Source organism: Acinonyx jubatus, chromosome B1 (assembly GCF_027475565.1).
Source record: "Acinonyx jubatus isolate Ajub_Pintada_27869175 chromosome B1, VMU_Ajub_asm_v1.0, whole genome shotgun sequence".
NCBI lineage: Eukaryota > Metazoa > Chordata > Mammalia > Carnivora > Felidae > Acinonyx > Acinonyx jubatus.
In genome coordinates, this window is record NC_069382.1 from 86,205,852 (window position 1) to 86,233,121 (window position 27,270).

The window sequence follows — 27,270 nt, forward strand, 5'->3', positions numbered from 1 at the left end:
CACATAAAATAACTTACCTGTTCTAACTTACTACCTATTGGAACCTACTGCCTCCATAGGTCGTACTTTCATCTAGCACTTTCAGCTAGCACAACTGTAGCTTCTTTTATGCCACAGGGCCTCTAGTTTGTGGGCATTTGGGAATATGAAGACTGTTCTGGGGCAATTGATCCATTTTCAGCTATGTACTCACCTTCCTCTATGATTCCTAAAGTAAGAAAAATAGCTTGGCAGGGAGAAAGAGAACGGTGCAAGGAGAGAGAGATGATTCCTTATTTCATATTACTATTTACAATTTTTTTCTGCAGCAGCAGGACCACTGCTCTAACACTTTTAACTTCCTTTGTATGTTTTCTCTTTAAACAGTTCAAAGATCTAGTTCCCCCTTTGTCTTTCCTGGTCCAAATCCATTGACATTTGTGGTCAGACCATCAACATGCTTGAGCTTCTCTTTTGGTATGATCATTATAATTAGAACTTAGCATTGATCACACCTTCATAGCCATAATCTCTCCATGTAGTAAACATGTAAACTTGATCAAATTACAGCTTTCCATTTACTCTCATTTTATTTCAGGACAAAATGGGCTATCTTCATGCGAAGTCGGGTTTCATTGAGTTCAGTAAAGAAATTTTTTTTTCTGTGTCTGAATTCTGTTGTGCCAAATAACTGGCTAGATGAAAACTTTTATTTTTATTCAGTTTGGCTTTGCAAAAACCCAGTTATAGTGTACATCTGTGGTTGAAAATACGTTTGCTTCTACATTGCAGTTTGCTCAAATTGTGTTGAAAATCATTCTTTACTCAAATCATCACAATGTGTGATCTTTGGTTCTTCCAGGAAGAAAAATATATCATTGATTTTGGCAGTAATTTATATATATATATATATATATATATATATATATATATATATATATTTATATATACACACATATACATATACATATATATGTATATACACACACACAAATATAATGAACTTTAAAGTATATTTTGTAAGCATACACAACTATAAAAAATCATGAATAAAGAAATTTAGGTTTTATTATTAAGAAAAAAATACAGATGAAGATGTCATGTATATGAACATAGTGAATAGAAGCACTATAATTTTATAGTATAATGGATCTGGAACTTGGCCATTCAGAACTTAAAAATTTAGAATTTATTCTATATAGTTTTACATCAGTTAAAGATTTTCTATCTTCATTATCTTGAAACTCCTCAGCAGCTTACTGTTTTTGAATTCTCTAAATTTCGAGACAAATGTTCTGTGAAAAACTAAGTGGTGAATGAATGAATGAATGATCAAGAGAACAACTAGAGAATCAAAAGATCTTTGGAGAACCAGTAAGCACTTAGGCTTGGGGAAAGCCATTCAGTTCATTATAGAGACTTAAAAGGATGCCTAGAAAAAATTAAAAGATCTAAACTTTGTAAAAGTAAAGTGCAATGCCTTGAGTCAAGTTCTGAATTTGTATCTGTGAGAGATCTGTGGACAATGCCATACACCTTATAGTAATGTTGCCCAGTGCATTTTTGGTTATGTTAAAAATATTCTACATCTATGCTACCCAATATGGTAGCCTCCAGCCATATGTGGATATTGAGCCAAAAGTAACCAACACTGGAAATAAGTAGGAGTAACCCTCCTCTATTTCTCATCATTGTTGGCTATTTGTTCTTCAGTGAATACACACACACACACACACACACACACACACACACACAAGTATCACACATCATGAGCAATGACAACAGAAATCAGTTATTATATACACAAAGACTTAGAAATTATACCACCCATGAATATTTTCTGAAAATTTTGCATAATGAATACTCCAGCTGGGAGACAAGTCAGCCAAATAAGCACTGATATAAAAAGTTTGCTGCTACTAATGAAGCAAGTAACATAGCTTTGTCCAAACAATGGCTCACATATTTAGTGATGAAACACTACATATACCAAATGAGCTTGCTTTATATTTTTCATCAGAAAAAAAAAACCAAGATTGTAAGTGTCTAAATAAGTCTAAATAGTAAAAAGTGGTGCTATATTTTAAATATGTTTTATTGGGTGAAATGAAATTATTTTATTCTCTGAAGTTGTTTTGGCATAAAACTCAAATTCTAGGCATATAAAGGGGACTTAATTCCCATTTCATTTATAATGAAAACAATATCATTCTTTTGAAGTGTTTTATGATTCATTTTTTAAATTGATTCTTGTAATACTGTGAGTTTAGTAAGGCAGGCATTATTATCACTGTTTTTCAGAAACAAACAATGCATAAAATAAATAGACCTAACCCAATACCCTATAGTTATTAAGTGAGTAGAACCAGAACTTGACATGGGTTCTTTGGGAAATGATTGCAGTGTGTTTTCTACTCTACATTTCTGAGTTTTTTTTTTTTTAAATGATGATGATAATGATTATAACTATAGTGAGAAAAGGATAGCGGTGATGATTAACATCATATATAAAGACCATGGATGTCCTTATAAAAAGATTTACACATATTATTCTTTGATTAGAGCATCTTCTTGACTGGTTGTATGTTGTATCATTTGTCACACTTCCTATTTGAAATAATAGTCTCGTTTAAAAGTTTATGTCATATTCAAATAATATTTTGAAGTATTATTATATTTTTTCTCTATTCTATGCCATTTTCTCACATCCTGGTTGGCAATATTTTCTTTCTTTCTACTTTATTACCCTGTTTTCTATGATCTTAATAGTCAGAGAGCGTTTTTTTTGTTTTGTTTTGTTTTGTTTCTAAAGCATAAGTATGGTTCAGTTTTATACAAATTGTTAGAGGGCTCAAAATATAGAATTAATGTCAAATATTTTGTTAATCCACTCTAATTGGTATGCTAAATTTTTAAATTTATTCTGTCTTTTTAAAATCAAATATGACTTGAACAAATCAATTGTTAATAAGAATTAAAAAAATACTCAAAGCACATCATTCTCAGGCTCTGTATTACACAGAAAATTATCTTTGTGATGAACCTTTTTATCTTTACCATTTATTTCAATAAGATTTAACATTGTTTTGCATTACATCAAATCTGACACAGGGTGCTAACATTGATGTTATTAGCAAATTGAATTGATACAATTAAGGAACAGAGATGAAGTATTTTGTCATTATTTTTAATACTACAATAATTTTCCCTAAAAGAGTTTCCCTGATTTAACTTTTCTTTTAGATTCTGAGTAGCTTTAAATAATGGCTTACTTACTAAAATATCTAATAATATGGAACTGCTAGAAAAGTTCATTTGTTGAGAAATAAGTGTTCTAATTGGGTTTCATGTAGGGACTTGTTGAATGTTCATATAATTATCAAATAATGAGACTATTATGTTGGCGTTTCCCATAGTGGAAATATTTACTTTGTGTGAAACTGTTATCTTGAAAACACTTGCATGCAGAATCACTCTTCAAGGGTTTAGGAATCATTTAAACACTATTAATAAAATCAGAGGAACCCAAAGCAGGTAAAAAAAAAAAATCATTAAGTATGAAAGACAGGCTTATGCCAAGTTTAATATATTTAAACACATAATTCTTTCCCACCCACATACAACAGGAAAAATAAAATTAAAACAAAACAAAAAAGTGGGAGAAAGTCCAGTTCCATGAAGTCGGTAGAATGTAGCCACTTTCTACCTTCTCAGTACAAATATATATGTGCTACCAAATATTACCAAATCATTAAATATAAAGCTGTATGTACAAAATAAGGGAACTCCTCAATGCCTGGAATGAAGAAGGGAGTCACAGGCAGAGAAGGCAGTATAGGAATCTATGGGAAGGATGCGCCAGATATTAGCCCTCATAGGCACAGGCTTCAGTGCCTGCACGAGGACTGTAAACCAGCCATGGGCCAAGAAAGATGAGCAGTTGGGACTGAAATCCTCATATGGATCCAGAACACTGAAAGAGATACACAAAGAGTGAATAGTGAACAATGAACTACAGAACTGCTACCTGAGTACTGCTACCTGCAGTAGCAGGGAAGTATGTCTCCATTCATGACTGGAGATAAATAACTAAAGACACAATCCTGAACTACATGCAGATTCAGAATGTAGAGTATCTTGAAGGAATCCCTAGCCTAAAAATTAACACCACCAGGAAGTCTAGATCAAGCCAAGCTTAGGAACGACCCTCTGAAATATACTATAGAAATAAATGTAATTTTCAAGGAACACTCCACATCTCAGGTCTCATGTGAATCCCACAGGAAACAAAACTTTAATAACAACTTAGCCTTCTCAGGCCTGATATGCCTCCCTACCTTCAGACACACATTCACAAAAAAGCTAACTGTAATGAGCTCATGTAAAAGAAAAAAAAAAAGAAGAAAAAGGAAAAGAAAAAAGAAAAAGAGTGAGGTGCCTGGGTGGCTCAGTCAGTTAAGCATCTGACTCTTGATCTTGGCTCAGGTAATGATCTCACAGTTTGTGGGTTCGAGCCCTGTGTCGGGCTCTCGCTGACAGTGCTGAGCTTGCTTGAGATTCACTCTCTCCCTCTATCTCTGCCCCTCCCCTGCTTGTGTTCTTTCCTGTCCCTCAAAATAAATAAACCCTAAAAAAAAAACAAAAAATAAAGAAAACAGGAAAAAATGGGATCCATTAACTCTAAAAAGAGTGTGTGTCAGGCAAAATAAAATAGAAGGATCGGCACCCACCTCAAGAACTTGAGATGATGGAGCAACCCAGAAAGACCATAAATAATATATATTTTTAAATGATCAGAGATATTAAAAAAAAGAAATACAAACTATAATGAAAATCAAACCTGTTGTAAGAAAAATAGCAAAAAGATTTGGAAAAGTACCTACTGAAATGTCTAGAAATAGCATATGTAGTCACTGAAATTAAGAACTTAATTTATACCTTGAATAACTTAGTTTAGTTAGGCTGAAGTTGATTATAAAATAATAGTGTATACCAGTAAGCATAAGTCTAATGATAGACACATATTCCGTGTAAACCTACACACTGGGAACAAGGCCATGTTTCCCCAAGGCTTTCTACCTTATGACCACAGGGATCCAGAGGAGATCCAAGCTAAGCAGAGCACATTTCTCAGATGTTCTCAACCTCATCAATCATCTTTAAGATCAAGTCGTATTTTCTCTAAGCAATCCTGTCAGTCAGATCAGCACTTAGCACCATGCACTGGGATTAAAATCAGGCTTCCTCAATTTAGGCAGCATAAATCAAAGGAGAAACTTCTAATAAATCTGCTGTAGCTCTAACAGAGATAAAGAGTGGACCTTGCATTCAGGACCAAGACCACTCTTCCTAATACCATTTACTCCCGTCACCACGGACCAAAAGAGAGCAATGCATTCAGAATAAAATCTAACTTTCCCAGATATTTTTAACCTAGGATGAACATGGGCCCTAGCTTGCCTGAAACAGTCTCAGTTTGGACTTGTTATACAAGGAATTATAAACAGTAGCTTCTCCAGTCCCCAAAGTATCCAGAATGGTCAATATATTATTTGATTACCTGACATAAGCGTCACCAATACATCCTTTGAGTAAATTTGTTTTTTCCCTAAAAGGCAATAGGAGTGATTCCCAGTTTACACCTTATCAACTAGACTTTACCCCATGTAGGGATCAGAATATTTCCTATTTTGTCCCCCTCTTCAACTGCTCAAATTGTAGAACCCATCCATGATATCCTCTAGAATTCACAAACAATTATCAAAATTCTGTATGCCCTCCACTACTTCTCTGAAACTCTCTGAAATTAATCTCTCTGAAAACAGCATTCCCTCAAGTGGTGGTTACTTTACTTTTCCACGGGACTTCCTGATAGAAATCTTGAACTAACACACCCACCCAAAGATGCATTTCTGACCTTACTCTCAAATCTATCCTACAGTCTTCTTCGAATGCCCAGTCCAAAACTTTGTAGTTACCTTTTTTTCCTCATTTTTTCTTATAGTACCTCCAATCTGTCAAGAAATTATGTTGGCACTATCTTCAGAACATATCCAGAATATAACATTTCTTTCCATTTTCACTATTACCACTCTGGTACAAGCTATAATGTTTTCCTCACTTTTCTGCAATATCTCTCTAACAGGTCTTCTTTCTTTCACCATTGCCTCACTTAGTATACTCCCTACTCAATAGGCAGTGGGATCCTGCTATACATCAAATCACATCGTTCTCAACCCCTAAACCTGAAATAGCTCCTCATTTCATTCAGAATAATATCTAACTTTGTTAACAATCCCACATAATGCCTCCACTTATTCTCTGACCTACCTTCCCCTTCTGCTTTTTGATTCAACTATGGACACATGGACACACCTCATTAAACTCTTTAAATGGCCATTACTTCTACTTGTAGTTCTCTGCTTAGCATACTCACATAATCAACTCCCTACTTACCTTAAGTTTCAGTCAATTGTTTCTTACCCAATGAAACTTACCCTGAAGACACCATTTAAAAATATCACTTCAGGAAATGGGCAAAAGACATGAACAGACACTTCTCCAAAGAAGATATCCAGATTGGCCAACCAACACATGAAAAATTGCTCAACATCACTCATCATCAGGGAAATACAAATCAAAACCACAATGAGATACCACCTTACACCTGTCAGAATGGCTAACATTAACAACTCAGGAAACAACAGATATTGCCAAGGATATGGAGAAAGAGGATCTCTTTTGCACTGCTAGTGGGGATGCAAACTGGTGCAGCCACTCTGGAAAACATTATGGAGGTTCCTCAAAAAATTAAAAATAGAACTACCCTATGACCCAGCAATTGCACTACTAAGCATTTATCCAAGGGACAAAGGGATGCTGTTTTAAAGGGACACATGCACCCCCATGTTTATAGCAGCACTATCAACAATAGCCAAAGTATGGAAAGAGCCCAAATGTCCATCAATGGATGAATTGATAAAGAAGATGTGGTATATGTATATGCAATGGAGGATAACTTGGCAATCACAAAGAATGAAGTCTTGCAACTACATGGATGGAACTGGAGGCTATTATGCTAAGCAAAATTAGTCAGAGAAAGACAAATATCATATTACTTCACTCATATGAGGACTTTAAGCTACAAAACAGATGAACATAAAGGAAGGGAAGCAAAAATCGTATAAAAACAGGGAGGGGAACAAAACATAAGAGACCCTTAAATATGGAGAACAAACAGAGTGTTGCTGGAGGGGTTATGGGAGGGGGGATGGGCCTAAGCGATAAGGGCCATTAAGGAATCTACTCCTGAAATCATTGTTACACTATATGCTAACTAACTTGGATGTAAACTAAAAAATAAATAAATAAAAATAAAATAAATTTAATTTAATTTAATTTAAATTAAAATATCACTTCAGGATACTCTCAGTCTCTCATATCCTACATGGTATTTTTTCCTTTACATTACTTGTGGTGATATCCCAATTATATAGCCATGTCCTACTCCCTACAACCTATCAGTATTACCTTATGTGACAAAAGGAAGTTTGCAGATATGGTTAAATTAAGGATCTTGAGATGGGGCTACTATCTTGGATTGTTGATATGGATCAGGCCCTAAATGCAATCACATGCATATAAGATGGAGATAGAGGAGTATTTGAATATAGAAGAGAAGATGTGATGATAACAGAGATTGGAGTGACATGAGAAAGGGATCACGAACTAAAGAATGTCAGGTGACCCCCAGCAGCTAGAAAAGGCAAGGAAACATTCTCCCCTAGAGTTCTGCTGACACCTTGCCTTTATCCCTTCAGATATCTGTCCTCCAGAACTATACAAGAGTAAATCTGTATTGTTTCAAGCCACCAAATTTGTAGTAAATTGTTATAGTGACCATAAGAAACTAATACACAACCTAACATATAATTTACTTACTGTTTCTCCTAGTGTTGCCTCCTTTTCTCCACTAGAATGTTCCAAGAAAGTGTTCTGTTCACTAGGTAGCCCTATTTGTAAGAAAGTGCTTGACATATAGGAGCTGGTCAATACATGTGGATGGAATTTGTTAAAATCCTCATGATTAAAACTAGGAAACATCCCTAGTTTTAACTTATCTTGTAAATAGAATGCTCAACCATATATTTCTAAAATATCACGTTTGTTGTTTCATTGTGTATATTTTTTCAGTACCACTCACATAACCAGTCACTTTAAGTCTAGTTACTTTGCAAATCAAGCTAAAGGCTTAAAAATTTTAACACATCTAGATTTATAATTTTGTCTCAGTTATTTTAAATTTAAGTGATGTGTTTCTTTCAGTTGATATCATCACTTAATTTTTCTATTTCTTAATTATTTCATTAAAATAATTTTCTATGTTCCAGTGCAACGTATTAAAGGAATATGGCTCTAGTTGAAACCAGGCAGGAGCACTTGAATTCATCCAGCTACTGCCTCATGATATCCACTAGACTCTTAATTTTGATCTCAAGGCATATAAGAGAACTCTAAAACACTATGTAAGAACTTTCAAATTCCTTGCCACAAAATATTACTGATGCTTGTATATTTTTTCTATAAATATGATAATGCTGTTTAAAATGAAGCCTTGGACAAAGAAGATGGTAGGAGAATACTGAGCTCACCTTGTTCCACAGACACATGGAGGCAACAACTACATGCATTATAATTAACTCTGAAGACAACCTGAAGAACAGATCTTCCACAGCCTATAAAAGAGCCAACAGAAAAAGCCATATTGAAAATGGAAGGAGAGGGTGGATCTAAAACCCCTGGCATGACTAACCACAAACAGGAAGCACATCACAAGTATGGAGGAGCAAGAGGGTCAGACCCTACAATGTGCATCCTTGGCTTGGGGGATCTGCACAGGGAAGATTAGTCCCCATCTGGCTAAAATCAGTGGGGCTTAACTCTGGGAGAGCCAGAGAGCTATAATAACCCAAGTCTCCACCCTTAAAGGACTAGCATGCTAAGTACCTTGGCCAATACATAGCACAGAGACAGAAGTGTGAAGAGAGCCTGGGGTACCTAAAGAAGATTTACTTGGGGCGCCTGGGTGGCTCAGTCGGTTGAGCATCTGAGTTTTCCTTAGATCATGACCTTGCGGTTTGAGGGTTTGAGCCCCATGTCAGACTCAGGCTCCAAGCCTGGAGCCTGCTTGGGATTCTGTGTCTCCCTCTTTCTCTGCCCCTCCCCTGCTTATGCTCTGTCTCTGGTTCTCTCTTTCTCTCTCAAAAATAGAAAGAAAGAAAGAAAGAGAGAAAGAAAGAAAGAAAGAAAGAAAGAAAGAAAGAAAGAAGAGATTTAATTTTAAAAAAATAAAGAAGAGATACTAATTTTAGTATGTGTGCTGGCGGGGCAATAGTCTGTAGGATATTTATCTAGGAACAGAAGGGTTCATGGTTACCATTTTCCTTGCTCTCCTCCAGCGTAGATAGCTGGATACTCGCAGGACTCTGTTCTAACACTCTCCCTCTACCTTGCTAGCACCACGTGCTTCACCCTAGCATTCTGCTATGGTCCCATCTCTCACAACCCAAGTGCCTCAGCAGACACCCTTACAAAGTGACTCCTGCCCCAGGGAGAGGGAAGATAACCTTACACACAAGCATGTTCACAGTGCCTGTAGCCATGCCTAGCAGCTGACTACACAGAAAGTAAGCTCTGCCCTTCCGTGTGCCCATAGCTGTTGCAGCAGTAGGTTGGAGACAATAAGACTGAGGGCAAGGACCACCCACCTATGGCAACTGCAGCCATGCCTCTCAAGAGTGCAGGGAGCAAACCCTGTTTAGTGTACCCACAGTAGGTGAAGCAAGTCATAGCAACCAGCTGGGCTGAGGCTATCCCCACCCACCAGCATGCTCACAGCAATTATGGCTCAGCCACACAGGAAAGCTCATACAGCCCACACAGAGGATACCCCTGGAGTGCCAGGTTCTGGTAACGAGGAGGAAGTATGTTACAGTGCACTACATGACATTTTCTACACAAGGCCACTACTTTCAAAATCAGATCTAGTTCACTGAAACAAACATAGTGTTAGGAAAAAAAAAAAAGGAAAGTGGAGTATGTCTCAAATGAAAGAGCAAGACAGAATCACAGGAAATGAGCTAAAAACAAACAAACAAACAAACAAACAAACAAAAACAGATATAAGCAATGTACCTGATAGAGTTCAAAGTAATGGTCATAAAGATTATCACCAGACTTGAGAGAAAAGTAAATGAGAACTTTAAAGTTCAGTGAGAAGTTTAGCAAGGGGATAGAAAATGTAAAAAAAGAGCCAGTCAGAGCTGAAGAATACAATGACTGAAATGGAAAATACACTAGAGGGAATGAACAGCAGATTAGAAGATAAAGAAGAATGAATCATTGGTCTGAAAGACAATATAATTGAAAGAAACTAAGCTAAACATAAAAAAAAAGAAAAAGTAAGAAAAATAAATAAGAATAGGTTAAGGGACCTCTATGACATCATCAATCATAATACCATTTGCAATATAGGGATTCCAGAAGGAGAAGACAGAAAGAAGGGGGAAAAAAAACTTATTTGAGGAAATAACAGCTAAAACTTTGTTAATCTGGGGAAGAAAACAGACATCCAGGTCCATGAAACACAGAGTGGCCCAAACAAAATGAACTCAAGGAGATCTACATCAAGACACATAATAACTAAAATGGGAAAAATTAAATATAAAGAGAAAAATTTAAGAGCAGTAAGGGAAAGTTAAAAAATTACATTCAAGGGAAAACCCACAAGGCTATCAGCTGAGTTTTCAGCAGAAACTTTATGGGCCAGAAGAGAGTGGCAGGATAAAATCAAAGTGCTGAACAGGAAAAACCTACAACCAAGAATGCTCTACCTGGCAACGTTATCATTCAGAATTGAAGGAGTGATAAAGACTTTCTCAGATTAAAAGAATGCTAAAGGAGTTCATAAGCACTAAAACAGCCTTAAAAGAAATGTTAAAGGAAATTCTTTAAGTGGAGAGAAAATACCATAACTAGAAGCAAGAACATTATGAAAGGAAAAATTTCACAAGTAAAAGCAAACATAGAGTAAAGATGGTAGATTAATCAATTTTAAGGCCAGTACAAGTGATAAAATACAGAAGTAGTAAAATCAACTATATATAAAAAAATTAGTCAATGGATACACAAAATGAAAAGATGAAAATATGATATCATATACATAAAACATGGAGGGGGGAGTAAAAATTTAGTACTTTTAGAACATGTTTGAAATTAAGTAACCATGTACTTAACAGACTGCTACATACATAGCATGTTATATATGAACCCCAGATCATAACTCAAAAACGTGTAATAGATACACAAAAAATATAGAGAAAGATATCCAAGCACAATACTAAAGAAAGCCATTAAAACACAAGGAAAGAGAGCAAGTGAAGAAAGGAAGAAAGAAGAACTAAAAAACCTATAAGAAAACAACAAAATGAAAAAGTACATACCTATCAATAATTACTTTAAATGTAAATGGACTAAATACGCCAATCAAAAGTCATAGGGTGGCTGAATGGATTAAAAAATAAGACTCATCTATATGCTGCCTACAAAGAACTCACTTCAGACCCAAAGATGTATACAGTCTGAAAGTAAAGGGAGAGATAATCATATACCATGTTCATGAGAGAGAGAGAGAGAGAGAGAGAGAGAGAGAGAGAGAGAGAGAGAAAGCTGGTTTAGCAATACTTATAGTAGACAAAATAGACCTTAAAACAAAGACAAAGCAAGAAACAAAGAAAGGCACTACATAACAATATAGGGATCAATCCAACAAGAGTATATGGCAATTGTAAATATCTATTCACCCAACTTTGAACACCTAAATATATAAAGCAAATATTAATAAATGGAGAAATTGATGACAATACAATAATAGTACAGGACTTTAGCATCCCACTTACATTAACGGATAGATCATCCAGACAGAAAATCAATAAGAAAAAAAGTTTTTTGGGGGCATCTAGGTGGTTCAGTCAGTTAAGTGTCCAGCTCAGGTCGTGATCTCACAGCTGTAAGATCAATCCCCTCATTGAGCTCTAAGCTGAGTGTGGAGCCTGCTTAAGATTCTCTCTCTCTCTCTGCTGTTCTTTCCTTTCTACTCTCTCTCTCTCAAACAATAAAAATAAATAAGTAAATAAATTTAAAAAGTGGATTTAAATGACACATTAGACCAGATGGATTTATCAGATATATATAGAACATTCCATCTAAAAACAGCAGAATATATATTCTTTTCAAGTGCTCATGGAACTTTAGCCAGGATAGATCATATGTTAGGCCACAAAACAAGTCTCAATAAATTAAAGAAGATTGAAATCATGCTGAGCACATTTTCTGACCACAAGTAGAAATCAATTACAATCACAAACTGAGAAAAACAAAAACACATAGAGGCTAAACAACATGTTACTAAACAACCAATGGGTCAATAAAGAAAACAAAGAGAAAATAAAAATATATACCTAGGGACAAATGAAAATTGAAACAAAATCATCCAAAATCTTTGGGATGCAACAAAAGCTGTTTTAAGAAGGAAATTTATAGCAATACAACCCTACCTCAAGACATAAGGAAAATCTCAAATAAGCAACTTGCTCTTACACCTAAAGGAATTAGGGAAAAAAAAATAGGGTTAGTACAGGGAAGGATAGAATAAAAATTAGAGTATAAATAAATGAAATAAAGACTAAAAAACTAAAGAGAAAATATCAGTGAAACCAAGAACTTATCCTTTTAAAAAAAAAAGAGAAATCCAATTGATAAACCTTTAGCCAGACTCACCAGGAAAAGGAGAGAGAGAGAGAGAGAGAGAGAGAGAGAGAGGATTTAAATAAATAAAATCAGAAATGAAAAGGAGAAATAATAGCTGACACCACAGAAGTAGAAAGGATTATGAGACTACTATGAAAAATTATATGAAAAATGATAACAAATTGAACAACATAGATAAATGAATAAATTCCTAGACACGTACATTCCTCCAAAACTGAACTGGGAATAAATAGAAAATTTGTACAGCCCAATTACTGGTAACAAAATTGAATTGGTTACCAAAAATGTCTCAATAAACAAAAGTCCAAGACCAGATGGATTCACAGGTGAATTCTACCAAATATTTAAGGAAAAGTTAATATCCATTCTTCCCAAACTATTCCAAAATATATAAGAAGGAAACTTCCAATTTATTCTATGAGGCATGCATTACCCTGATACTAAAACCAGAGAAAGATACTACAAAAAAGAAAACTACAAGCCAATATACTTGATTAACATAGATGAAAGAAATCCTCAAAAAATATTAGCAAACCACATTTCAACAATATATTAAAAAGGATCATTGACCACCATCAAGTGGGATTTATTCCAGGAATGCACAGTGGTTCATTATTAGCAAATCAATGTAACCATCACGTTAAAAGAGTAAAGATAAAAACCGTATGATCATCTCAATAGAGGCAGAAAAACCATTGGACAAAATACATTTGTTCATGATAAAAAAAAAACCCTCAACAAAGTGGGTTTAGAGAGAATATACATCAGCATAATAAAGGCCATATATGACAAACCCAAAGCTAATATCATACTCAATAGTAAAAAAACTGAAAGCTTTTCCTCTAAGATCAGAAATAAGACAAGGGTGTCCTCTCTCACCACTTTTATTCAAGATAGTACTGGAAGTACTAGCCACAGCAATCAGACAAGAAAAAAAAGACATTCAAACTGATAAGAAAGAAATAAAACTTTTACAATTTGCAGATGACATGACATTATAAAGACTCCACCAAAAGCACTATTAGAAGTAATAAATGGATTCTGTAAAATCAATATACAGAAATCTGTTGCATCTTGATATACCTAATAATGAAGTAGTAGAAAAAGAAGTTAAGAAAAAATCTCATTTATAATTGCACCAAAAAGAATAAAATATCTAGGAATAAACTTAACCAAGGAGGTAAAGAACCTATACTCTGAAAACTACGGAACACTGATGAAAGAAATTGAAGGCACAAACAAATGGAAAGATATTCCATGCTTATGAATTAGAAGAATTAATATTGTTAAGATGTCCATACTTTCCAGAACAATCTACAGTTTCAATGTAATCCCTATCAAAATACCAATAGCACTTTTCGCAGAAGTAGAACAAATAATATCCAAATCTATATGGAACCACAAAAGAACCTGAATATCTAAAGGAAACTTGAGAAAAGGGAACAAAGCTAGAGATATCACAATCCTAGGTTTCAATAGATAATGCAAAACTATAGTAATTAATACAGTATGGAACTAGCACAAATACAGGAACATAGATCAGTAGAACAGGATAGAAAGCCCCTAAATAAATCCATAAATAAGTAAGTAACTCTGTAAGTAGGTAGTAAGTAAGTAAGTAAGTAAATAAATAAATAAATAAATAAACCCATGCTTATATGGTCAATTAATCTATGACAAAGGAGACCAGAATATACAATGGGGAAAAGACAGTCTTTTCAATAAATGGCATTGAAAAAACTAGAAAGCTACATGCAAAAGAATGAATCTGGATCACTTTCTTACACCATACACAAAATAAACTCAAAACAAATTAAAGACCTAAACGTGAGACACACAACCATAAAACTCCTAAAAGAAAACATAGGCAGTAATCTCTTGGACATTTGCTTTAGCAATGTATTTATGGATATGCCTCTTCAGGCAAGGAAATCAAAAGCAAAAATAAACTACTGGGACTACACTGAAATAAAAACTTTTGCACACCAAAGAAACCATCAACAAACCAAAAAGACAACCTATTGAATGGGAAGTCACATATCCAATAAGGAGTTAATATCCAAAATATACAAAGAACATATACAACTCCACACCAGAACAAAAAATCAATGCAATAAAAACATGGGCAGAGGATCTGAAGAGATAGTTTTCCAAAGAAGACATTCAGATGGCCAACAGACACATGAAAAGATGCTCAATATCACTGATCATCAGGGAAATGCAATCAAAACTACAGGGAGATATTGCCTCACATTAGTCAGAATGACTAGTATCAAAAAAGACATGAAATAACAAGTGTTGAGGATGTGGACAGAAGGGAACCTTTGTGCACACTATTGGTGGGAATGTAAATTGGTGCAATCACTTGTTGAGAACAGTATGGAATTCCTCCCCCCCCCCCAAAATTAAAAATAGGAATACCATATGATCTAGGCATTCCACTATCAGGTATTTACCCAAAGAAAACAAAAACATTACTTTGAAAAGATATATGCACCCTTATGTTTATTGAAGCATTGTTTATAATAGCCAAGAGATGGAAGCAACCCTAAGTGTCCATTGATAGATACATAGATAAAGAAAATAAGATCTATCTATATCTATATAGATATATAGATATATATTATGGAATATTACTCAGCCTTATAAAAAGGCTGCAGCAATGTGGTTGAACTGAGAGTATTTTACGCTAAATCAAATAAATCAGATATAGAAAGAAAAATACCATATGATTCCACTTATGAATGAAATCTAAAAAAACCAAAACAAAACAAATAAACAAAACAGAAACAGACTCATAGATATAAAGAACAAACTGGTTGTTGCTAGAGGGAAGGGGCTTGGAGGATGGGCAACATAGTTGAAGAAGATTAAGAGGTACAAACTTCCAGTTATAAAATAAATAAGTCACAGGGATGAAAAGTACAGCACAGGGCATATAGTCAATAATATAATAACAATGTATGATGATAAATGGTGACCACACTTCACAGGGTGAACATTAAGTAATGTAGATTTTTCAAATCTCTATGTAGTACACCTGAAACTAATGTAATATTGTATGTCAACTATACTTCAATAATAATAATAAATGAATCTTTGGAATAGAGGGACATTATGAATAGTGCCTACATTTTGGAATACCATCATGTGATGTTAATTAAATTGAAATTCAAATATGTATAACCAAAGACCACATATATTTTGAAAAATATTCTTTCTTTAGAGTCCCTAATAATTTGCCCATTAATATTTGGCAGAAGCAATATAATACATAGCCATACCACTGAAGTTTAGTAGAGATCTTCAGACTAATTAATTTTATAGTTTCAACTACATTTTTTCTTATGTCTTTATTTTTCATATTTAAATGGAAAGAAATTGTTATTTGGAATCGAAAGTCCAAACTGTTTATGTGAATTCTTTGATGTCTTTCACATTGACTTCATCTCCTCTGCTAATTAAGCAGAATTTATTTTTGTTATTTTCCAAGACTCGCTAATTTGGCTTTTGACCCAAATGTCCTTTCTTCAAACCTGCTACCAAATGTCTTGACTGAAATCACTTGATATTATTTCCTGTCTCTTTCACTTACTATTTTGAAGAAAATATATTTAATGAAGAATATTTTAACACATTGAAACATAGATGATACTACCATAGGTTGTTTCCATTTTACATTGGAAAGAACACATTTTGAGAATGTGCCGTCCTGATTCTAATTCCAGCTTCACTTCTCATTAGTTATTTAGCCTCAAAAAAAATGTCTAAACTTCTCTAATATCTAATTTTAAAATCTTCTTCACAAACAATTAGCCTTCTGATACCATGAGTTATATACCTGTTTTATTAAATTAGTGCCATAGGTCTCTTCTTCCAACAAATACACAGACATCTTTGTATTCCACATTGGTGTCTGGATATTTTATTTGGGAAGTAATGGCAAGGAACAGAAAGGAACTGGGGACAAGGACATAAAAAGGAGGTTCATTGTAGATTTGGTCACTGCTGTGGACTATTGAGGTTCAGTAATACCAAGAGAATCTAATAAGCTACAAACTATGTTTTTCAGAATTGTTTACTCCACGTGGAATTTGTATCCACTAGCTCTGAAGTCCCATTGGTCAAAGGTCATTCCATCAAATAAGGTAACTTCCCCACATTTCCAGATTGCATCTGCATGAATGGGAGGTATCCAAGGCTGTTGAAATGTAAGTAGTTGTCAGATTCCAACATCTAGGTCTTTGTTGCCATTAAAATGATTAGAGTTCATTTGGGCCCAGCAGATGTTGGGTAAGGCACAAGAGGAATCTACTATTACAGGAATAATCTAGGGATTATTATACCCCTATTATTATTATTCTAGATATTCTACAGGGAATATCTAGAACCTGGTACAGATTTAGGCATCTAATAGCCCTAGTACATTTTTAATGATGAATGAATAAAACCTACAATATAGTTATGGTGAGGTTAATTGAGAATGTCAATATTAGCTCTAAAATACCCTACAAGTATACAGTTTTGTTGAGTTTGAATACTCAAGGTACAAAGGAAGTACTTATTTCTACTTTGTAAGTGGATATTTTAAAAATATCAAGCCTTATTATACCTGATGACAAAAAAAAACCCTAATTTACCATTATGAAATCAGTTTTGGTGCAGGGTGGGTGGATATGAGGCCATCCTCTCTCTTACCAGAGTCCATGGAGTTTATAGTTCTGAAGATGTAAGGCATACTTGTTCAATTTGGTATTTATATTTGTTGCTGCTGTAGGTCGTTCACCCTCATTATATCCTCGATCCTCCCAATAGCTTCTTTTTCTTAACTAAAGCCTGAACCTTTGTTGGAGATATTTGAAAATTTGTGTTTTTTTTTTCCACGGCATTCTGGGATGCAAAAGATGTGGAAAAATCACCTCCCACTCGCATCTACTTTCAGCATCCCAATCAATGGAATATCCTGCTATACTGCAGAACCTCATTCTACTTCTGCAAAGCCCCCAGAGTCTACTTCTTTTACTTTTTCCATAAACTATTCCTCTCTCCTTAGAGAGAGTGTCTTCACCTATTCTGGATTTGAGAAAGAAAGGTTTGTAAGGTAGATGTGTGTGTGGGGGGGTCATCGGCTCCACAAGTACAGTTTTTCTAGGAAAAATTGTGACTTCATCGCTTAGGCTGAGAGATAAGATCAACATAAGCAAAGACATTCCAGGATGCCCAAAGTGTGAAAACTCCTGTCATTGCTTTAACATTTTATCCCACTATACGTGATTATATATTATTACTTGCATTTTCAATGCTGAATAAAAAGTGTGACATATGTAAGACTTTGTGAGACTATTTACTGAACAACTGGAAGATTTTCTGTGACATAGAACACCTGCTCACAAGTATTTTGAAGCAGAGGCATTTAATGTGATGTAATTATAACTAGCTTATAGTCTCATTAATTTCTATCAATATACACACATGGGCAAATATTCTCAAAATGTCTATTTGCTGTTACGTACATAAGATTATAAATTAATAGAAGGTTTCCATAACATCTTTGGTAGTTCCACTAGGCTCCAATTATTCCAATTTACAGATTAGTTCATAATATAAGACATATGGGGGAAGAGAGTTAATATTATCTTCATAATAGACCATCCAGCATAACTCTTAATACCTCTTTTTAAAATTATTTCAAAGTTGAGCTAAAAATGTTAAAGAATCTTACCAAAAAAGTTTCAACACTACTATTTGTGATGATGGTGGTTGGTAGAATAACTTTCATTCCCTTTATGCTCTTCTGTATTTTCTAATATTATTTGTCTTTCTCTCTTGTTTGCTTTGAACATTTGTTACTTTCAGTTTTTACTTCTGGCCCTTCAACTCTTTCTCCTTGTGTCTGGCTCCTTTCTATTTCTATTTTCCATTTGCCACAACTTTAATAAGGTTCTGTGCCATCCACCTGCCTGAAATGCTATTCTTTGCAGTCTGCAGCCCACATTGCCCTCTCATGGCTTATGTTTTTAAAGACAATGTCTGTGCTCATAACATTAAATATGCTGATGAGTCCTGGTACTCAGTGGGTTGACAATCCCCTGCCAACATCAATTGGCAGGCACAATGCTCTCCATCCTCTCAAATGGCTCTGCTTGCCTCCCCATGCCGACTGAAACTGTCATTTTCACCAAGCCCCCATTGTTGCAAATTAGCTGTTGCTGGCAAAAGTTCATGGTCTGTTTCCAGGCATTAATTTATGATCTGTGCATCCATTCTCTCCATTCAGACCAACATAGCACAGAAACTGTTCTGAGTTTGAGTCATAACTTATCTAGGCAACTTGATTGAAGAAACAAATCTATGTTGGTTTTTAGCAACTTCTGCTATCTCGTGGTTTATCCTCACAATAAAAGGTAAGTATGTCTTGGTTTCTCTTCTGAAGTACACCCATTTTATTCATTGCATTGCTTGGGTTTATACACAGAGAGGAGAGGAAGCACTTTTTTTTTCTGTATCTAGCTTTATCCTTACAGTAATACTGAATGACTGACGAAAGCATTAATAAGAGAAAGAGTGGTGGATGAGCTGAAGAGCTCAACATGTCTTCTGTCTCACCTATTATTTTGTTAATTATTTAGAAACCTGAAAAAGAAAACTCAACTATTGTAATGGAAAACTAACTGAATCTAATAGCAGTGATTTTCACTCTAGTGGCTTATTTTTCCTTACTTCTTAGGAAGTGCCTTAAAATATTACTACTTGCTGAAGCAGTTAGTTTAAGACAACATTTATTTATCACACTATAAAAATAATGAGACAAACATATAAGCTTTTCCTCCTTATATCCCCAGTCCCTCTCAGAGTCCCTGTGGGCACACAGCAGATGTCCAATAAACACTGTGTTGATACAAACTCTGGGAAGATACAACTATTCAACAAAGAAACTGTATCAGAATTTCTTCCAAATTATCAATACTTTTCATAAGAAAATAAAAAAGATTTTGCAGAACCTTTGAGGACAGAATAGCATTTAATGTTTAAAAAAACGGACTCTCTGTGAATACTCAGTTTCTCTTTGTCTCTCTCTCCTTATACTCATACATATGCACACAAATACACTTTGAAATTCTAGATAAATATTTAGATTTTCTTTTCCACTCACTCACTTATTATACAGGTATGTATTGAACCAGGGAGCATCTTAAGGAATTTATATATAGACATGAATAAGATGGGCAAGGCCCCTGCCCTCATGGAGTTTACATTCTGATGGAGAGCTTTAAGAAGACCTTGGTGTTGGGGTGGGAAATAAAAATATCACATTGAAAGTCACGGGATGGTTCAAAGCCTTCCACATCATTGATACTGCTTCATCTTGGACAAGTAGAGATTGCTACTAGCTAATGCTTTAGCTGTCACACTTTGTATGCTAGAATTAGATTACCCCACATAGCTCTAAATCATTTAATTTATGCTATTCAAATAAAGAGAGTGACATTACTTTTAAGTTGCTGAATGTTGTCTACGCATGTTATACAAAGTAAGAAAATATAGTCTCCATTAATCAAATAGCGTGGCCTTTCCCCTGGCTGGCTGTGCACAAGCCATGCGATGCTTGGTGTTCTTGCAAAAGACGTGAACCAGCAGGAGTTCGTCAGAGCTCTGGAAGCCTCCCTCAAAAAGTCTGGGAAGCTGATAGTCCCTGAATGGGCGAACACTGTCAAGCTGGCCAAGCTCAAAGAGGCTGCTACCTACAATGAGAACTAGTTCTACACACGAGCCGCTTCTGCAGCATGACACCTGTCTTCTGAGGCAGCGCTGTGGTCGGCTCAATGACCAAGATCTAGGTGGATGTCAGAGAAACGGGGTTGCACCTAGCCATTTCAGCAGAGGCTCCAAGAGTGTGGCCCACAGGGTCCTCAATGCCCTAGAGGGGCTGGAAATGGTGGAAAAGGACCAAGATGGGGGCCGCAAAGTGACACCTCAGGGACAGAGAGATCTGAACAGAATCGCCAGACTGGTGGTAATGCCAACAAGAAGCATTAGAACAAATAGTGGGCTAATGCATTGCCTCGTTCATAATAAAACAAAATATGAAACAAAATAAATAAAGTAAAATAGCTTGGTAAAGGTGAAAGTTAATGTATTTTTCAGGTTGGCAAATGCCATCCAAATAATGGAATGATGAATTTACAAGCAGGATAAATCTGTAATCCTATTCACTTTGCCTCATATGTATTCAAACAAATGTTTAAAATAAACACCTGTCCAACATGTGGTTACTTGTAAGAACCGTGATTTTTTTTTCCCCTAAAGTTCTTTAGCAAATTTCTTTTCATACAAAGCCTGTCTTGTGGCTTTGCATAATAATCAAAGCAAACAAAAATATTACTCTGTAGGCATATGCCAAGTGATGAGAAACAGCCTCCTCTACTCCCCAGCTAGGATAAAAATATTCACCTTTTTGCAGGTGTAAAGTAGCATTGCCAACTTTAAATGAAGCTCATTTGAAGGTTGGGTTATATATAAACCATTAGTATAATAGAGCAATTAACACTACTCCCGGGGTAGAGGAATAAATTGCTGATATAAGACTTTGTAAATGCTTTTACTAAGTACAGAGTCATATGATGTATATTATATAAACATACTTCAATCTATATGAGAGTGTATGAATGAGTGGAAACACACACATATATGCCATTTGGCAGAGTTCTGCTAATTCTCATATGATGATACACGAGTCAGTAGAAAAACAAACATCTGCTGTAGTTTATTTCCTTTCGTGAATGATTAAAGTGGCCCACCTTTTGAAAGTGAGTTTATACTTGGCCTTATTTGTCTGGCCCGCTCACAATGCATTTTTTAGCTCAGTGTTTTGAGAAAATGGTAAAGGCAAATTGATATGGTGGAGTAGGGCACCAATGGTTCTTATCATCAAGGGTGATGGTCTTGTTTATAGGGAGAGCAAAAAGCATGTCTATCAGAAGGCATCTGAATGAAACAACAAATTCCAGTTCCCAATTCTTGCTTTGGGATTCTGCACCTATTACAGAGAAAGCATGTGGCAATGGACAAAGTATACCTAGTTTCTCTACTATAAAATCTAGAAGGAATGTTCTGTTTAATAGACAGCCTCTTACTGTAGAAAAATAAGAATCATCATGTCTGCTTGTTGCAATGGGCCTCTATATATAATGAACATGTCATAGGTAAAAAGGGGATTAGAAGACTGAGGGTCTGAACAGCTCCTGAAAGTCAACTTAGAGATATGGAGCAGCTGTCTCCAAATGAAAGAAAGGAAACACTTTCAAAAATCAGTGAACCTAATTAAAGGATCTCTCCTCATAGAGATGATTAATAGAAATAAAAGCAACAATAATCTTAGAAGTGAATTCACTGGATAGAGTTCACCAATATTGCAAGGATACCCTCTAAGTGCACAATATGTATGAAAGATCAACCTGAGTGAAACAATATGCCCCCTGATGACCAGTCAGGGATTGAGAGCCATTAAAATATGCACATTAAAATAAAAGTGAGTTTAGTATTACCCCAAGCTAGTAAAATTGTTCATTTTCTTTACATATCTATATGAATCACATAAAAAGAAAAAAAAATCATCTTGTAACCCAAAAGCACTAACCCTTTTCTAAACTACCCCTGTTTACAAAATATTTGTGTTACTAATTTTTTTAATGTTTTTATTTATTTTTGAGACAGAGAGAGACAGAGCATGAGCAGGGGAAGGGCAGAGAGAGAGGAAGAAATAGAATCCGAAGCAGGCTCCAGGCTCTGAGCGGTCAGTACAAAGCCCGACGTGGGACTCAAACTCACAAACCCTGAGATCATGACCTGAGCTGAAGTCAAACGCTTAACCAACTGAGCCACCCAGGTGCCCCTACTAATTTTTTTTTTAACATGGACACCTTGTTGTGTTTTCTTAGTATATCATGGTCATTGTTGACAACAAAGGTATTGGGCTTATTCGGAGTCTTTAGAGAAGGGAAAAATTTTGTTGGGTATATGTCCCTAGCTGATGTGCTGTGGCATAGGGAAAAAATAGTTTGATTTATATTGGTAAAATTAAACTGAACCAAATCCCTGTTTCTGTTGGCAAAAGGAAGGGAGTTTGGAATTCTAATGAAAAGAGTCAAAGAATCAAAATGTGCTCAAGAGGAGGACTCAGACTTACCTCCTAAGAGGACTAAGGAGAAAGCTGACAATGAACAAGATCCTACTTTTGTCATCATCTGTTACCGGTTATTTCTCTTTTCTCAACCTGACATGTTTCTTCTTTTCCTGTATGTGCCAATAGTAAGATTCTGTTGTTTTACCTATCTATAATCCTCTCTTCTTTTTAGTATTATCATCAAATTTTCCTTTAAGGACACACTATCCTCTATTTCGAGGCTATGTGGCATAGAGGGGACTGAACTCAAAGTCAATTCCAGGGGTCAAATATATGACCTACCTTGGTCAATCACAGTCATAGGGTTTAGTTTAGGAATGGGTCAGTCAACCCAAACCACAAAATTGGTTCCAAGACTCTTCCTGTAATGAGCAGGTATCAGGCCTTCTCTTTCTGCCTAAGTCCTTAATTTAGTATCATATAGGTCAGGAGCTTTGCAAACTATATGGGGATGGGAGGGGCCAAGATGGCAGAACAGCATGGAAGTTTTTTATGTCTCTCATCCCTGAGGTACAGCCAGATCAACACTAAACCATCCTGCACACCTAGAAAACTTATTTGAGGATTAACACAACAATCTGCACAACCTGAACCAGAGAACTAAGCAGGTATGGAGAAGTGAACTGGGGGAGAAAGAAGCCAAGGAGGGAAGGGAGCTGTTTTTGCTTGCAGAGAGAGGACGGGGATGGGGTGGGGGTGGAGAGTACAAAAGCAGTTGGAGAGAAAAGAGAGTATGTAAGGGACTGAGCACAAAAAGGGAGAAAGGAGAAAGGAGAGAGTTTAAATTCCATTAAGACTGTATAAACAGGGGGAGCACAGAGTCTGAAATTCTGCAGCTGGATACCTGGCAGTGCTCTGGTGGGAAAAGAAAATCCCCAGGAGCAGAAAGTGAGGTCCAAGGAGGTCCTTGGGCTACACAGGGAGAGGTGGTTCCCCTGCTGGGAGGACATTTGGTAGAGGCTGTGTGGCCACCCCACAGCCAAAGGTCCCAGCAGACCCTGAAGAACAATCACGTTTACTGGTGTTGGAATAAGGACATTAAGGGTGAAGCCTGGCTCCAGATGTGTTTTGTGATTGACCATAATCCCTGAACTGCTGCTGCTACATGATCCCATGAACTTTTTCTGGGGTAGGCTGGCACCCAGCCGCAGTCTCTGGGCATCAGCAGTAGCACAGTGCCTTGAAGTCCCTGGGTGTGGCAGGCACCTGGTCATTGCTCACTGAGACCTTCCCCCAGAAGGTCTGAGTGGGTCAAAGTCGCTGTCCCTCAGAAGTGAGGGGTTGGGAAACACAGCCACATCTGGGATCAAACTTAGGAGGGAGGTGCCACCTGGCAACCTGACAGCTTGGTCACAGACAGTGTAAAAACGGGGGTAGAAGGAAACTAGAGACAAAGGAAGCATGTGTGATTGCTAGTCGGGGAGAGCACGGAGTTCTGTAACTAGAGACTGGGTAGTTGAGTGATGCCATTTTCACCCCTCCCATGCATGCACATACACACCTACATGTGCTACTACAATCCACCCCAGTAAGTTAAGCAGGGCCATCTGGTGGAGAATGGAGCCATTACACTAAGCACTGCCCAACCTGGCCAACCCTTGCTCTTCAGGAACACCACAAGTCTCTCCACCTGCTTAGTTTAGGAAATATGAAGTGCTTCATAGTTTGACTTCTAGGGGAAACCAATGTAATTTCAATCGTATTTCAGTCTGTTTGTTGGCCCATCTATTCAACTATTTTCTTTTCTTTTCTTTTCTTTTCTTTTCTTTTCTTTTCTTTTCTTTTCTTTTCTTTTCTTTCTTTTATTTTCTTGAATACAGAAAGAGAAAAAAAGTATTTTTATTTTCAATTTTTATTAAAATTTTTTTCTTTAATTTTTTTCTACTATATTTTTTTACTTTTTTGAAAATTTTTCAAATTCTATTTTACTTCCATCATTTAATTTTATTCTATTTCATTGCGTTCATTTTTTCAAATTTTCAAACATTTTTCTTTTTCTTTTCTTTTTTTCTTATCTTTCCCTTTTCTAATCTATCAAGATCCTGCCAACAAACAGACCAAAACACACTTAGGATCTAGCATCCTTTATTTGATTTTTTTTTTTGTGTTGTTTTTAATTTTTTAATTTATTTTTTTACCTTACTAATTCCTTTTCTTTCTTCAAAATGACTAAATGAAGGAATTCACCCCAACAGAAAGAACAGGAAGAAATGACAGCCAGGCACATAATCAACACAGATTACAACACAAGCAAGATGTCTGAACCAGAATTTAGAATCACGATAATAAGGATACTAGCGGGGGTTGAAAACAGTTAGAATTCATTTCTGTGGAGATAAAAGATAGCCAGGATGAAATAAAAAATGCTATAAATGAGTTGCAATCTCAAATGGATGCCATGGTGGCAAGGATGGATGAAACAGAGCCGTGAATTAGTGATATAGAGGAAAAACTTATGGAGAACAATGAAGAACAAAGAAAGAGGGAGACTAAGGCAAAAGAGGATGATTTAAGAATTAGAGAAATCAGTGACTCATTAAAAAGGAACAACATCAGAATCATAGTGGTACTAGAAGATGAAGAGAGAGAAATAGGGATAGAAGGTTTATGTGAGCAAATCATAGCGGAAAACTTTCCTAACCTGGGGAAAGACACAGACATCAAAATCCAGAAAGCACAGAAAACTCCCATTAGATTCATCAAAAACTGACAATCAACAAGGCATATCATAGTCAAATTCACAAAATAGTCAGGCAAGGAGAGAATCATGAAAGCAGCAAGGGGAAAAAGTCCTTACCAGGGCAGGGAAGACAGATCAGGTTTGCAGCAGACCTATCCACAGAAATTTGGCAGGCCAGAAAGGAATGGCAGGATATATTTAATGTGCTGTATCAAGAAATCTTTATTCAGCAAGGCTGTCATTCGAAATGGAGAGATTAAAAGTCTCCCAGGAAAACAAAAATTAAAGGAGTTCATGACCACAAAACCAGCCCTGCAAGAAATTTTAAGGGGGACTCTCTAAGGGGAGAAAAGACAAAAAAAAAAAAAAAAAAAGACCAAAAGCAACAAAGACTAGAAAGGACCAGAGAACACCACCAGACTCTCCAACTCTACAAGCAACATAATGGCAATGAATTCATATCATTCAGTACTTACTCTAAGTGTCAATGGACTAAATGCTCCAATCAAAAGACAGGGTAACAGAATGGATAAGAAAACAAGATCCATCTATATGCTGTTTACAGGAGGCCTACTTTAGACCTAAAGACACCTTTAGATTGAAAGTAAGGGTAGGGAGAACCATCTATCATGCTAATGGTCAACAAAAGAAAGCTAGAGTAGCCATACTTACATAATTTAAACTTTAAAGTAAAGACTATAACAAGAGATGAAGAAGAGCATTATATCATAACTAAGGAGTCAATCCACCAAGAAGATCTAACAATTGTAAACATTTATGCTCCAAATATGAGAGTACCCACATGCATAAATCAATTAATCACAAACATAAAGAAACTCATTGATAATAATACTATAATAGTGGGGACTTCAATACCCCATTTACAGCAAAGGACAGGTCATCTAAACAGAAAATCAACATGGAAACAATGACTTTGAATGACACACTGACCAGATGGCCTTAACAGATATACTCAGAACATGTTATCCTAAAGCAGCAGAATAGACATTCTTCTCCAGTGCACATGGAAGGTTTTCTGGAATAGATTACATACTGGGATATAAATCAGCCCTAAACAAGTACAAAAGTTTGAGATTGTACCGTGCATATTTTCAGACCACAGTGCTATGAAACTTAAAATCAACTAAAACAACAAATGTGGAAAGATAACAACTACTTGGATACTAAAGAGCATTCTCCTAAAGAATGAATGGACTAACCAAGAAATTAAAGAGGAAACTAAAAAGTACATAGAAGGCAATGAAAATGATAACTCCACAGACCCAAATCTCTGTGATGGAGCAAAGGCTGTCATTAGAGGGAAGTATATAGCAATCCAGGCCTTCCTAAAGAAGAAAGAAAAGTCTCAGATACACAACCTAACCTTACACTTTAAGGAGCTGGAAAAAGAACATCAAATAAAACCCAAAACCAGCAGAAGACAGGAAATAATAAAGATTAGAGCAGAAATTAATGCTATTGAAACCAAAAAACCAGTAGAACAGATCAATGAAACCAGAAGATGTATATTTTAAAGAATTAACAAAATTGCTAAACCACTGGCCAGTTTGATCCAAAAGAAAAAGGAAGGGACCCAAGT

The 27,270-nt window shown here is 35.8% G+C and overlaps 1 pseudogene; it reads left to right on the forward strand.

Moving 5' to 3' along the window:
- The first annotated feature begins 20,409 nt into the window (after window positions 1-20,409).
- LOC106976176 (40S ribosomal protein S19-like) lies at window positions 20,410-21,009 on the forward strand (annotated as a pseudogene).
- The last annotated feature ends 6,261 nt before the right edge of the window (window positions 21,010-27,270 follow it).